This window comes from Sceloporus occidentalis, unplaced genomic scaffold (genome assembly GCF_023333645.1).
Source record: "Sceloporus occidentalis isolate IW3139 unplaced genomic scaffold, rSceOcc1.0.p SCAF_3, whole genome shotgun sequence".
Classification (NCBI taxonomy): domain Eukaryota; kingdom Metazoa; phylum Chordata; class Lepidosauria; order Squamata; family Phrynosomatidae; genus Sceloporus; species Sceloporus occidentalis.
In genome coordinates this window covers 213,116,352-213,132,184 of record NW_028316983.1, presented here as the reverse complement: position 1 = coordinate 213,132,184, position 15,833 = coordinate 213,116,352, and positions in this window count along the sequence as shown.

Here is a 15,833-nt window from a genome sequence, read left to right as displayed (position 1 = left end):
TGACTTACATCTGACAAGACGTGCTACAGAGAACATCTTTGTTTCTATGAGGTGACAATTCAGGCAGCGAAGAAAGCTTTCTACTCTGCATGTATTGTGTCTGTGAATGTGTGTCTAGCCAAACTGTTCAGGGTGGTGAGAACTTTAACTCCAGCACTCTCCCACTCCTGAATCCAATTAAGTAGTTACCTGTTGTGATTTTAATGTTAATTTCACAGATCAAATCTCTCAGGTAAGAGCCAACTTAGACACTGTCATTATAGCAGAAGTGGACAATGGGGTGTCCAGTAACTCTGTGAGTAGGATTACACTGGATCAGTTCCAGTTGGTGATTACTGCCAATGTGGGCAAGCTGCTGGGACAAGGAAAGAAGACAACTTGTCCTCTCAATCATTATCCTTCCTGGGTGGTCGTTATTAATGTATCTCTCAGGAAGAGCAGTTTTCCATCCTATTTAAAAGACATGGTCTAGAAAAGCCCTCCCTGGACCCCCTGGACTTCTGCAACTACAGACCAGTTTCAAATCTCCTTTTCTGGGCAAGATGGGCAAGAGGGCAGTTGCCTTCCAACTCAAGGCAGTTTGGGATGATACAAATTATCTAGACCCTTTCCGAACTGTCTTCAGAGCAGCATACAGAGTTGGGATTGCTATGGTTGCCTTAGTGGATGATCTTTGCCTGAGCATTGACAGGAGGAATGTGTCCCTGCTGGTGTTGGACCTCTATGTGGCTTTTGATACCATCAACCATGGTATCCTTCTGGAATGCCTGGGGGATTTGAGAATTGGAGGTACTGTGTTCAGTGGTTGTGGTCCTATCTCTTGGGCAGGTTCCAGATGGTGGTGCTTGGAGATAGCTGCACCTCAAAAAAGGAGCTGTTATATGGCATACCACAAGGTGTCATCCTACCCCCCATGTTATTCAACATTGCATGAAACCGCTTGGAGAGATCATCCAGAGGCATGCAGTGGGGTCCTATCAGTATGTTGATGACACCCAAATATATTTCTCCATGCCTTCAAATATAGCCTCAACTAAGAATAGTGTGTCTCCTCTGAATGAATGCCTGGAGGAGATAATGGGCTGGGTAAGGAAAAGCAAATAAGGCTGAATCCAGACAAGACAGAGGGGCTTACTGTCAAAAGTCCTAACTTGGATTTGGAGTTATGTCAATGAGTAATAATAATAAATAAAGTATTTATTTATATCCCGCCTTTCCGCAGATCAAGGCGGCTTACAGTATAAAATGCAACAGTACAATAAGACCAACAAGGAAATTACAGTTAAAATAACAAGCACAGATTAAAATAACAATGTCCAGCTAGCTCGAGATAACAAAACAATAACAGTGGGGGGGGGAGGGAGGCAGCATCGAGGACAGTTAGGGGAAAGCCTGTTGGAATAAAAAGGTTTTTAACCCCTTTTTAAACTGGTCAAGGGAGGTGGCTGAGTGGAGCTCGCCGGGAAGCGAGTTCCAGAGCTGAGGGGCCGAGGTGGAAAAGGCCCTCTGCGTTGTTATAACATATTTCGCATCTGGAACTCTCAGTAATTGCTTCCCGGCAGATCTGAGTGTGCGGGGCGGATTGTATGGAGAGAGGCGGTCCTCCAAGTACCCTGGGCCCAAGCCATTTAGGGCTTTATAGGTAATAACCAACACCTTGTATTGGGCTCGGAAGTGAATAGGCAGCCAATGTAGATCTTTTAATACGGGTGTTATATGGCTGGCCCTGGAAGATCCAGTAACCAGTCTTGCTGCCATGTTCTGAACCAATTGTAGCTTCCGAGTGTGGTATAAGGGTTGCCCCATGTAGAGCGCATTACAGAAGTCCAATCGAGAGGTTACCAGAACATGTACCACCGTTTCAAGGTTCCCACGGCTCAGGAAGGGTCGCAGCCGGCGTATCAGCCGAAGCTGATAACAGGTGCTTCTGACCATCGCGCTCACCTGAGGTGTAAAGTGAAGCGACAAGTCCAGGAGCACCCCCAGACTGCGAACAGAGTCCTTCAAGGGGAGCGTGACCCTGTTCAGGACAGGTGGACAAACCTCCAATCCCGGACCGGGGGAACCTATTACGAGCACTTCCGTTTTCTCTGGATTCAGTCTGAGTCTGTTTTCCCTCATCCAGCCCATTACTGAGTCCAGACAGGCGTCTAGAGGAGAAATGCCATCCCTGGTCACTGCATCAGTCGGAGACACAGAGAAATATATTTGAGTGTTATCAGCGTACTGATAACACCGCACCCCGTGTCTCCGGATAATCTCTCCCAGCGGTTTCATGTAAATGTTAAATAGCATGGGGGACAGAATTGCTCCTTGAGGGACACCAGATGTAAGGGCCCTCTTATCGGAGCACACGTCCCCCAGCTGCACCATCTGGAATTGACCCGAGAGGTAGGAACGGAACCACTGGAGCGCAGTGCCCCCGATTCCCAACTCCCTCAGGCGTTCCAGAAGGATACCATGGCCAATGGTATCGAAAGCCGCTGAGATGTCCAAGAGCACTAACAGGGACACGCTACCCCTGTCCATGCTCAGACGGAGATCATCGACCAGGGCGACCATGGCAGTCTCAACTCCATAGCCCGCCCGGAACCCGGTTTGAAATGTGTCTAGATAATCAGTATCTTCCAAGATTGATTGAAGCTGGATTGCAACTGCCCTCTCGATCACCTTCCCCAGGAAAGGCAATAGCGAAACAGGCCGATAATTATTATGCATCAGGGGGTCAAGGGAGGGTTTTTTTATCAGCGGTTTTACAATGGCCAATTTTAAGCTGGATGGAAATTGCCCATCCCTGAATGATGTATTAATTATGCGGTGCAACATGGTAGTTACAACTGCACCCCCCTGAGCCGCTAGCCACAAGGGACAGGGATCGAGAGAGCAAGTTGTCTTCCTAACACTTCTAAGGATCTTGTCCACATCCTCGGTACTTACAGACTCAAAGTGATCCAGTACAATAGAGTCCATGGAAGCTCTGGAGACCTCTACTCTGGTTTCTGAGCAAATAATGGCGTCGAGATCAGCCCTTATCCGAGAGGTTTTATCCACGAAGAAGTTGTTAAATTGGTCACAGCAGGCCTTGGATGGTTCCAAAATAGGGTTCAGGGAGGAGGGAAGCTGAGTAAGCTCCCTCACTACCCTGAACAGCTCTGCTGGACGCAACTCCGCGGACGTGATACCCGCATCATAGAACAAGTTCTTTGCTGCGTCTATCGCCACTCCGTAGTCCTCAAAAAGAGAGTCCAGGAGTGCCTTGTCGGCTAAGTTCTGATTTCTCCGCCATTTGCGCTCTAATCATCGCGGAACCCGCTTCCTTACCCGGAGATCTTCCATATACCAGGGCTGCTTTTTGGAAGCAGGTCTGAGAGGACGCTTGGGAGCGATACTGTGTATAGCCCTGGAGAGATCAGTGTCCCAGATGGTAGTCAGGGCAGCAACAGAATCGCCATCAGATCCAACCATATACCCCTCTAGGGCTTCTTGGAACCTTTTGGGTTCCATCAGCCTTCGAGGGTGGACCATTCTAATAGGTCCGCCACCCCTAGGGGGGATCTGGGTAGCTGCCTTGATATTAACCTCCACCAGGAAATGATCCGTCCATGACAAGGCGGAAGTACTAATTACTTCCGCTCACGGAGTTTCCATGTCCGTACAAAAGACCACATTGAGAGTATTACCAGCCGAATACGTTGGACTCATAACCAGTTGAGACAGGCCCATGGCTGTCATGGAATCCATGAACTCCCAAGCCGCACCAGATGGACTGTGGCTAGCCACGAAGGGGATGTTGAGGTCCCCCAGGACAATAAGCCTGGGGGACTCCAACAGCAACTCCGAAACCAGCTGTGTCAGCTCGGTTAGGGAGTCTGTTAGCGCACGGGGTGGCCGATAGACCAGCAGAATCCCTAAACTGTCTCTGGCTTTTAGGGTCAGGTAAATACACTCGATATGAGAAGTTTGACGAACATGGTTCCTGGTTAAGAGAAGGGTGTTCTTATGAATCAAGGCAACACCCCCCCCCCTGCCCACCTAACCTGGTCTGGTCCTTAACTGAGAACCCGGCAGGGAGGGCCTGTGCCCACACAGCTCCCTCAGGCCCAAGCCAGGTCTCAGTAATGCAAGCCAGGTCACAGTTCTTGTCTTCCAACAAGTCATATATAATGTGGGTCTTGTTTTTCACGGACCTGGCATTGCACAGGAGCAGAGAAAGGGTTTGTGGTACGGTTGGATTGACCCTCAGGCCTCTTTGATTAGGAAAGTGGGTGGAAGGTGGGATAGATATTATGCATCGATCTCGCCTTCCCCTGTAATGCATTCCCACTTTCCTACCGCCATACCTCCCCCTGCCCCACACTACTCCAATAGGAGCCCCACTCGTACCAAGGGTGACATCCGCCTCCTCCCTAACCGAGACATTCTCCGTACCCATAACCTCCCCCCTCCCTTACAGTACAAAAGCAGCCACCGGGAGATAACGCAAACAGTCATTCTCCACAATTCTTGATGGGGGTCACACTTCTCCTGAAAGACTGTGTTCTCAGCTTGGATCTATTGCTCCAAATGACAACTCAGATGGATGTGACAACCAGGAATGCTTACTATCAGCTTTGGCTCTTATGTCAGCTGTGCCCTTTCCTAGAGGTAGAGGACCTAAAGATGGTATTGCAAGTGCTAGTAACCTCCAGGCTGAAGTTTTGCAATGTGCTGTACATTAGTCTAACTCTTTACCAAGTTTGGAAACCTCAGTTAGTTCAGAACATGGCAGTCAGATTGGTTACTGGGACATCCAGGAGTAAATATATCACACTAATATTAAAATCACACCACAGGCTTCCAATTCATTTCTGTGCAAGGAACAAAGTGTTGGTTAATACTGTTAAAACACTACATGGTTTGGGTTCAGGCTACCTACAGGATCACTTCCTCCCACACAATCCATCTTGCACACTCAGATCCCCTGCTGGAGATTTACTCTAGTCAGCCAGAGGACTGTCAGCCAGAGGACTTTTTCTTCAGCTGCTCCTAGACTGTAAAACAACTTGCCCAAAGAGGTGCAATAACTGAATACACTGTCCCAATTTAAAACAGCATTGAAGACTTCAAGCAGGCCTATACAGATAATTTTAAAACTGTAATTTTTAAATGATGAATTTTAAATGTAGATTGCTTTAATATGTATGTGTCTTGTTTGTTGTTTTAAACGATGTATGTATTAACTGCTGTTGAGCTCTTAACTGATGCATATTTGTTGTTCCACACCTTGTTCCATGGGGAAAGGGGGGTAAGAAATAATAATAATAATAATAATAATAATAATAATAATAATTGCTGTCGTTATTTGCTTTGATTGTAGCAGGTTTTGGTTGGGAGATCTCATTGTCAAATGCTGCCAGACAACAAATACAGACTGGAATCCCACTGATGTTTTATGCATGTGTAATTTCCACAATGGAAGTGGATGAATATTTTTCTTTTCTGAAGTGCAATGTCCTCATTCACTTCAAGATCATGGAAACAGAATTGCACTTACAGTGAAGGTGTAGATGTGGCTGCACGTTCTCAACTGATGTGTGTCCCTCTTCTGCTGAAAAGGATGGTAATCTCCTTTAGTTATGCACAGAGCTGTGTATTCATTGGCATATCTGTTTGGACATTGTTCGTACACTTGTTTGCAGCTTTGGTTATTCAGTGTTGTTCAACACAAGAGTCATGCAGCATAGTCAATGTGTAAGTCATGTGAGATTTGCACTATGCATTCCAAACACAGGATCATGACCAACATTTCCTTTTGTCTATGATTTAATTACAAATCTCTAATTCCATGTCAACTGTCTACTGCTGTCAGACTCTAAATATTATTGCTTTAGTGTCTACTGTGAAACTAAATATTATTGCTATCAAATACACCCACATCCACTGAATACCTAACGCAAACAACAAAGTCCAAAATCAAATTCCTAAATGCCAAATACTTTGTGAAATGTTTGGTGAAGTCATAGAGGGAAATAATGAAGACAGTTTTGTTTAACAGAAAATCATATCTAAGAGAATAAAATGTAAGTAATCACAAAAATTATTCTACTGAAGAAATGGGTTTACAGTAATTTATGTATCTTGTAAAGTAAAAAAAAGGTTGTGATACGATTCTATATAGCTATTTTTTTAGACCATTTTGTATCATCTCTTGTCATAGTTTGCTGATCCCATGAGACTTTCATCTTTGATATATCACTTGCTTTTAACTTGGCAAACACTCAATCGTTTTATATCTAACAACATGACACACATTTGAAAAGCTTTAGACTTTTGAAGTCCAAGGTCATGGAATGATATTCTTATAATGGAACAGTAAATGGGAACAGTATTAAAGGATAGAAAAATAATAGAAGAGCACATTGCACCTTATTTACTATTGACATGTTCACTGAGGTCATCTCAACTGTTGTGTTCATTCTTACTTGTGTATTTAGGCCCAGTGATTATTATGAGATGTGTGCTGGCTGCAGCGTAAGTATTATCCTGATGGATTCAATGGATATGAAATGCTTTAAAAGCAGAGATAAGAAAGTTGGTAAAAATTAGTGGTTAATGGTTAAGTTAATAATTAATTAGATAAAAAAAGTCTCCTTCAATTGCATTTAAGTTGGAAGGGGGAGAATAAATGTATCATGTTAAATTGTCATTTATATTTCAGAGAAATGCCTGCATTAAAAGCCAACCAGATTGAAACTGAAAATGCCATTCACAATTTTATGTCTGTTTTCTCTCCCTATTTTGAGTTTGTGATAGAAGAAAACTTTTCTGTGGATTTTTGAAAATACTATTTCTCACTTATTCCGCCAACAAACATTTTCCTTGTTTGTCATTTTCCTTCCTTCATAATTTCATGTATACAAACAAACCCGACATTGTTTTTATACATATACATATATACAGATTTGAACTAAACAGAAAGGTTTTGTACAAATGAATTTGTTGACAGAAGTCATTGAAAACAGTCATACTCTCACCCAGTATAAAGAAAACTTCAGAAAATTTTTCTTCTTGCTTGCAAAAACAAAATAAATGAAGATCTATATCTCTGTTCTATATTATCTGATAGGCTCAATGTTGCCATTTTCTGCAGTGTATGTGTGTGTGCATTCATGCATATTATTTTTTCTGAATGTTCAAGCACAATTTTACATCTAATGGGAAACACATCCACTGATGTCAAAAGAGGTTTGCTTCCTATTGAATGAATATAGGAATGTATCCTAAAAAGATTCACCTTAAGTCCATTAGCAATATTCTGACCTGTCTCAGCTTAGAGTATTATATATTTTTATGAATTTTATTTATTCAATTCATTCTTTATTTATTAGGATATTTAAAGTGTTATACTTTAAATATACTCTACTATATTTAGTTTTTTTCTTAAAAATTAAACTAAGCAGTTTATATTCATGCACACACATATATATTTAAAAATCACCCATTTAACTAGTTAGCAACTGTTTATATGAAAAGAAAATGATTTTTCTCATTTGTGTCATATTATCAGCACCAACCATATGCCTTTCTTAATTAGTATATGTGGCTCAATTACACATTTTGCTGCCAGTATCAAATGTCACGTTTTAATATTCAAAAGTGAGCTGTATAATTATTTTAAAGCAATAGCTTTTATAGTATGTCACTATTTGTGATAAATAGGCTTGACTATTGGATTTAAATTCTGCAAGATTATTTTTTTTATTATAAAGTTTGCAAATAAATTGTCTAAATTAAAGTGATAAAGGAGGGAAGAAGAGGATATAGTGCCTTACTGCATCATGTTATGACCATTTTTAATGTTTTTATAGTTGGCAATTATTTCCTTTAATGATTTTTTTAACTTTTTAAATATAAACCTAGAATTTATATTAAAAGTAAGTCATAAAATGTTTTAAAGACATAAAATTAAATAAAGCCCAATACATATTATATATATTTTATAACTCCACAATAAATCCACTAAAATGTATGATACTTATTAGTCATGACCAACTCCAGTCCCACTGATGTCAAAGAGTCAACTCTACACTTATTGTTTGCCTAATGAGAGTTATTCTTGGATGTGAGGGTGATCTGGCTGCATAGCCAACAAAGAAGAGTCCAATGTTATAAAATAAGAGTCATAGTTGGATATTTATCTGAAGCCATGGCTAATTTCTGCAGTAAGGTCAAAATGAAGATAATCGCCCAAAGTAATGGCTTAGGAAACAAAAAAGGAAAAAGAGGACCCAACTAGGGGCTACAGGAGTATTCAAGAGTTCTTCATAGCTCTAGCATCAACCTTATCTTTTTAGAGGATTTGCTACAAGTTGAAAAATAGATATGAAGTGTGCACTGATTTGTTGCTAGCTTCCACTTCAACACATTTCACAGGTTTGCACGATATGAATTTAACAGCTTGTTTGGTAGTTGCTGAAGAAAACAAGTGAATCTGACTTGTTAATGTGAGAAGAACTTACAGGAAACCTTCAACAAAGTTCAGTCAACTGAAATTTCTGCTTTGGGAAAACAGTCCTCCTTTTGGAAGAATTTTAGGAAATGAATTTCAAAAAGGCTGATAAAGTTTCTGCAAAAGAGTGAAACATATTGCTAGCATCAGGCATATGGTGAAAGTGAACCTGTTACCTGTGTAGTTGATATGTAGAGATTATATACTATCAAGGTTAGGCAAATGGCAGCCAAAGGGCAGTCAGTGATGAGGAATGCTGGATGTTGCACTCAAAAAACAATGGAGTGCTGCACTCTGAATTCCCAGTCCTATTCATGCCAGCTGTACAATCATGTCATATAAACAATTACTAGTCCTGACTAACTTTGTATGACATTATTTCAGTGTATTATGCCAACTCTCATTTGACTGGGAACTGATCAAGGGGACATATTTTTAGTTGTGTCTTTTTTAAATTTTATAATTGGCTTTGCATCCCACATCGGCAAAAAGGTAGGGTATGATTTATAAATGAGAAGGAGGGAAAAAGAAAAACAACAATAGGTAATTAAAACATATAAACATAGGATTAAGAATGGGAATGGAATAAGTGAAGATTTATCTCCCTAGTCATAGCATCAACCCTAGTCTAGTTTTTGCATATGAGATTATCGGAAGGGAGGAGGAGAACAATAGGAGATGTTGACTGGAGCAGGTTTCAAATGCAAATTCTTTCTGTTCTATCAAATGTATTCAATTTATTTCTAAAATACTGCATGAGTTCAATTATTTTTTAAAACATTTTTATCATAGTTGGGTGAAAGTGAAACTGACAGCTTTGCTCATTTCTAACACTTTTATATAAAGCCAATACAATATTGGAATTTTTATTTTTGAATATTTTTCTATTTACCCCTGGACTTGTAATCTGTGTTTTTCACTGTTGATGCACAATAGGTCATCATTTTAATTTGTCACAGTGAATCACCACCAGCTCAAATCCCATGTGTTTGCACAATGATGTCTGGATTGTGCCAGTGTATACTCCTTTACTCTCAATAACCTATGTTTGCTTCAACACAACCTAAATCTACAAGATGGAAAGATTAACTTCAATCTGCACGGTAAGGTCAAAGCAAAGCCATGTCAGCCTCAGCACAGGAATGCTGCCTTTCCCCACCATCTGCAGATAAAGCAAGGGATCTTTAAAGGGCATAGTTCTGACATTTGAGCCGACTTTCAAGCTGTCAGAACTACAATTACTGTATTAGGATTGCAATTAATTTGAAAAAAAATCATGCAACTTTGACACAGATTGAGAATGTTTCTGCATGGGTGTTACGTGTGTATTTGAACAAACCACAGTCTTTCTCTGGGTCCTCTAGCATATGTCATAAGAAGAAACATACATGCATAATTGAGGGCATATAGCTTATAGCATAATAAATTGAAGGAAAATCCTGTCTATTTGTGTGTGTGTTGGGGGTGCACATCCAAACAAACAAAAATAGCAATTCTTCATTCTGGTGGGTTCCCTTCCCCCAGATCAGCCACTCGTTCTCTTTGTTTAGTTCCATAGCTAACTCTATAAGATGTGTGTTGAGTAAATAGCTGTCTTGTCTGATCAGGTTAATCCATTATAGCAAACTTCACAGACAATTTAAAATGTATCAATTTCCAAATGATTCAGTCTATGTTAGTCTGTTGCAGCAAAAGGAAAAGAGTCCCATGCAGTTCTAGCACCATGTTAGTCTTGAAGATCCCATGGGACTCTGTTCTGTTTCAATCACAGTTTACTTGGACTAATCACTATTTACAGTTCAATAAAACAGGTTTTGCATTATGCAGAATGCTAATTCAGGTTTAGGACTAGAACCTTGCAGATGGTGTTAGCTCTAATTCTGGCAAAAAGACATATAGAAAATTAGTTGTTATGTGGACAAGTGATGAGGAAATCTATTACATTTCGGTGTTTCAGGGTCAATTGAAAAAGTTGGTAACCAGACTTGGATGCAATATTCCAACAGTATTAAAATTCTGGTGCAGAAATCTATAATACTTAAAGGAGGATGGACATGGGTAAATATTTAACATACTGATTTATGGAAGCAAAGAGGAAATATATGTCTGTGTTTAATTTGCTGGTTTTAAAAAATACTGTATGTTCTGCTTTTGTTATATAAAGGTGCTTTTTGTGTTTCAGCTTAAGATAAGAGTCCAGACAGTGATTGATTGATTGATTGATTGATTGATTGATTGACAATACCTAGGAATTGTTCTGGCTCTCAAATTATAAGGTAGATCTATGGCAGCTCTTCTATGAATAAAATGTTTTATTCTATTGGTCAAGGTAAGTGGTGAATAGTCTGCACTGGAGGAAAATGATGGGTGGCTAATACTGCCAGTTCCCACTTTTCCACAAAGTACTTTGGTTTTGTGGCTAAGAGTTCAGGGTTGGGAAGGGAAGCTGTTTTCAGCTTTCCAGAAGAGACTGTTGGAAATGTAGGTGGTTGTATTGGGCAACACATCTTATCCTTTTGCCTGCAAAATCTTCCAGTGTACAGAGTTCTGCTCAGCACAACTGATTCCAACTCAAGTTATTTTTATTTTAATCACCTTGTAGCAGTCCTGAACTATCTCAAGCTTATTGTTTAAGGGTTCATTGTTCACTAATATAATATAATTACCGTTTCCAAATATCTAGAGAAGTGTTAAGCAGTTGTTGAGAGTTGCTGAGACTGCACCTGTTACATTTTCACCTCCCAGAGGTTGATGATCCAAATGTATCCTTTTCTGAAAATTACTTGAAATAACCTCTATGGTTAAGGGGGAGGGGGTCACAAGTAATTTAGACCTTCAATAGGCTCTCTTTCAGACCTACATAGTTCTGAAAAAGAAATAGAAATAAATAAATAAATAAAAAATCCTCCTTCTTAGGTGTTTATAGGGATGCAGTTGATCATTTTTAGGCTATATTTTGTGGATATGTGAGAGGGATATGAACAGACATCCTGAGAGCTGCACTGTGGAATTTTGCTATCTGTATACAACCTGTGTCTCTATAGCCTTACACCTATTAAAGAGTTCTAGGACATCAGCACACCCTGTTTGCCAAGAAAAAGAACATCCACACAGATAGATTTGTACAAGGTTTTGAACCTTGCCTCTTGAGATCTGACTTGTGAAAGTTTGGAGCTTTTAAATTTAATTATAAATACAACAGAGTTTAGAATTATATTTTCAATTTGGTTAGTCATAGCAGGTGGCCTTGAATAATGATAAGATGAAATTGTCCTTTAACTTACAATGATGATTGGAATTGCAGTGGTAGCCCGATTATTGTACAATACCACTGAGAAATAACTCATAGCAGTCTTTAAAAGAATAGTGTTGGAGCTGAAAGTTAATTATCAAAATTTTGTAGAAAACATGACTTTCATTGAATCCATTACTACTTTAAATTAGTCTGTGATGAAGCAATGTATCAGGAACTTGTTCCCATCCCCTTTGTTTTTAAATAATAAATTTAAAAAGATGATTGCCTGTACTTAAAATGTGGTTTGGTTCATACCCTGGGAATGCCAAACACTAATAAAATGCAAACTAATACAGGCAAAAAGTTAAGCACTTTAACGGCCTATGGTATTAGATAGGAAAGTTAATCAAAAGCTCTCCATGTTTAGTTATTCATGCATAGAGGGAAAGCTGCAGATAATACAAGACTTGGCATCCATTCAGAAATATAGAGGAGCATTAGTGTTCATGAACTCTATTGTTTCCCCTGTCACTGGCTGAACAGATAAGTTGGGGAAGTGGACAACTATATTAGTATTTGTGCTATTGGATGTAAAAAGATGGCCATGGGAAGTAATCATTTGCACTCCAATGAAAAGCAAGACCTGATGCACAGCAGCGGATGAGTTCAGGAAGTATGTGGGATGGGTAAGGTCTCCACTAAAATATATTCTGATCCATTTACATTCATGTAGGTGATGGATCATAATAGAGATGAAAATAATATATTAAAATGTTTGAATAAAGGTTTTTAAAAAGTTTATCAAGTGTCAAGAAACCCAGAGGAGGAATATGCAAGACTGATGGAAATCTGCAAAGTCTGTACCTGACAGTGGCTGTCTTCCAGAGTTTTCCCTCACTTTTATAGGGCTCTTCATTTTCCTTGGCAGTTTCTTCCTGATGATTCTGTAGGATCAATGCTCCCCATTTTCTGTCCAGAAAGTCTTCATGTTCTCTGAGGCACTGAAGAGACTCAACATGTAGCTGTGGGGCACTGAATTTCTCTTCCAAGACAACTGCCAATTTGCATTTTCTGTAGGTGCAGTTAGTGACACGAAGACAAATATTCAAATTCGTTGTAGCACACAACTATGGAAGTTTCTGCCTCCATCTCTGCAGTTATTTCTCTGTCCTTTTTCCTGTTTCTACAGAGTCACATTACTTCTCTGTTTTTTCCTTGAAAGTTTCTTCCATTGCAGCTTTGTTGTTCCCTTGAAGTTTAGCAGCAGTGCTTCAATTGCTCCAGGGCTGCCCTAGCATTGCCTCCAGACTAGGCATGGACCTGTACTCCCTGCATAGCCATGTGTATGGTAAGGATCATACGGGTACAGGTTGCCAATACTGAGGCTGTTCTTGCAGATGCTGCCACTTCCTCTTTCTCCTTCTCTGCCAAACACTGTATTGTGTGCCACTGCAGCCAGACTGCCATTGCTGTTTCTTCTGACTGCTGGCTGCTACAATGCACTCTACATTGTTCCCTCATTGTCAGTTATAGCCCACACTGGCAATACTTTTTAAAAAATATTTTCAGGTTAGGTGTCTCTTTGAGGCACACCACCTTTTTGTGTGTGGGGCACTCCCTGTCCTTCACTATGGATCATTTTGCCTCCAGTTCTATGATTGTTTCTGTCCCCTTCCGCCCTTTACAGAGTCATATTGCTTCTCATTTCCCCCATATTCCTTTTAACTTTCTTCCTGGCACCTCTTCCATCCCCATGAAGTTTAGCAGCACTGACCCAATTGCTCCACAGCACCTGCTAGGCACATACCTGCCTTCCCTGATAGCCACAATTGCTGCACTGAATTTAGATATAATTTGGGGGGAAAGAATCTGCCGTGGGTTTGTCTTGATTATGGAAAGCCAAACAATATATACACACTTTTGTTCATAGTCTTACATGTCACAGATTGGATAAATTCATTAAAAAAATCAGTAATAGAAATTTCTTTGCCATCACCACTGGAATGTGAAAGAACATTAAAGTTATGGCAAGCTTCTTGACACAGATTCAAATCCTAAGTGCTTTTTCAAAGTCTCTCTTGGACTGGCTCATGAACTCCCTTGCCAGTTACCTGTCGGGCTCAGCATGGATTGCAACACTGAAAGCTGCCAACTCTTTCTGTTTACATTTCAAAACTGAAAGAACAACTGAGAAAAACAAATGTAATTATGGAGAGAAAGAAAAAGATGTACTGGAGTTCATCAAAGTATTTTGTATTTAATTTTTAAGGCAGGAATCTACAGACCATCTTAACGAGGGAAAATATCACTCACCTTCAGTATACAGTTTATCAACAGTTACCAGAAAGCAGATGCATGTGGCCTAGCATAATTCAGTTTACTGAAAGAAAGGTGGGGCAGTAGTGTAGAAGTAAAAAAATAAATACAATAAATGAAGTTTACATCATTAACTGGTAGCTTTATATTTCTTGTTTTTAATTTTAACGGAAGAATCTGCAATATTAACCAGTGGAAAGACTCAGATTAGTTGGAATTAAAACCTTTTACTCCTCATTCTATCATACAGTCATCTTTTTCTCCCTCATCCCCAGTTAATTTTCTTTAGCTTTATCTCCAACTTTGTATTCATTAAAGTGCTTATTTGCATGAACTTTAAAAGTTCTGGCTGGAGCCAGGATGCGGCATGGAGGTGGGGATTATCACATGCTAAAACATTGCCTAATTGCCACCCACCTTCAGCCCAGTCCAAGCTGGGTCCCAGTCACGCTCTGACAGCACCTTTTAGAAGTCAGAAGTTTTCTGGCTTCTAAAAAGTTCGGGCAGAGTGCAGCTGATGGTGGGTGGAGATTAGGTGGTGATTTAGTATGCAATAATCCCTGCCTCCATCCCATGTCCTGGTTCCAGCCCAGGTTGCTTGAAACACTTTTCAAGTTCATGCAATAAGTTCTTAAGTCTGTTACAGATTGCTTTATCCCACTCGCTCCAGTGCTATTTCTCCTTTCTTTCCTCCTATACATTCCTGCTGGTCTTTTTCTCCCATCTTTGCCCCAGTGCTTCAGCCTTTCTATTCTCCTCTAGCCTTACCAGGCCCCAAACATTCCCTCCACTCCTCTGTTGCCATAATTTAGTTCCTGCATGCCTATCATTTGTTGACTTGTAGCAACCTGACTTTTGCACCATTGCAATTTCCACTGAAAATCGCTTGTTTGAAATTACATTGCAGATAGGAAATAAGATTGTTGGATTTTCTTAGCTGAATTTCCTGCAGGCATTTAAACAATGTAGCTTTTTCAGGAAAAGGGTTTCCACATAATAATAATAATAATAATTTGTTTTATTTATATACCGCTATTCCAAAGATCATAGCGGTGAACAGCAAGTAAGCTAATTAGCAAGTAAGCTAGTTTGGGAACCTGCTTAAAATACCTAACATTAAACAATTGCACCTATCTTCAGCATCATATTAACATCTGATCTGCAAAACAGGAAGAATCACAGAGATCTGACTCAGGGTTAAGTAAGGATTGCTGAATTTGTGTAGGAAAACTGTTTTGTACTCTAAAAAAAACACAAATGTACAAAACACACTGTAGAAATAACAGTCTGAGACTACTTTAACTGACCTGGCTTAATGCTAGGAAATTCTGGGAACTGTAGTTCTGTGAGACATTTAGCCTTCTAATAAACCACAATTCCCAAGATTTCCTAGCACTGAGCCAGGGCAGTTAAAGCTGTCTCAAACTGGAGTATTTTTACAGTGTGTTCTGGACGTAAGTGTTAGTGATACAAGCCAGAATCCTTCAGTTAGTGCCAATAAGAACAGACCCATCGACTCAGTGAGATTTCTATGTGTTGACTGCCATTTAACATTGAATTCAATATTTTTTCCCTAACAGAACTAAACAGTAAAATTGAACCTTATAATAACAGTGAACAGAGGACTAGATTTTGCCTTTACTGAGTACCTTTCCCTTGGGAATGGATCTGGCTTCTGTTTTTAAAAACAAACCTGAGGATATATGCAAAAGGCACATACCCATGACATACTTTTTTAATTGTATGTGTTTTGTATAATGTTTGCATAATGCTGTACACCGCCCTGATTGCAAG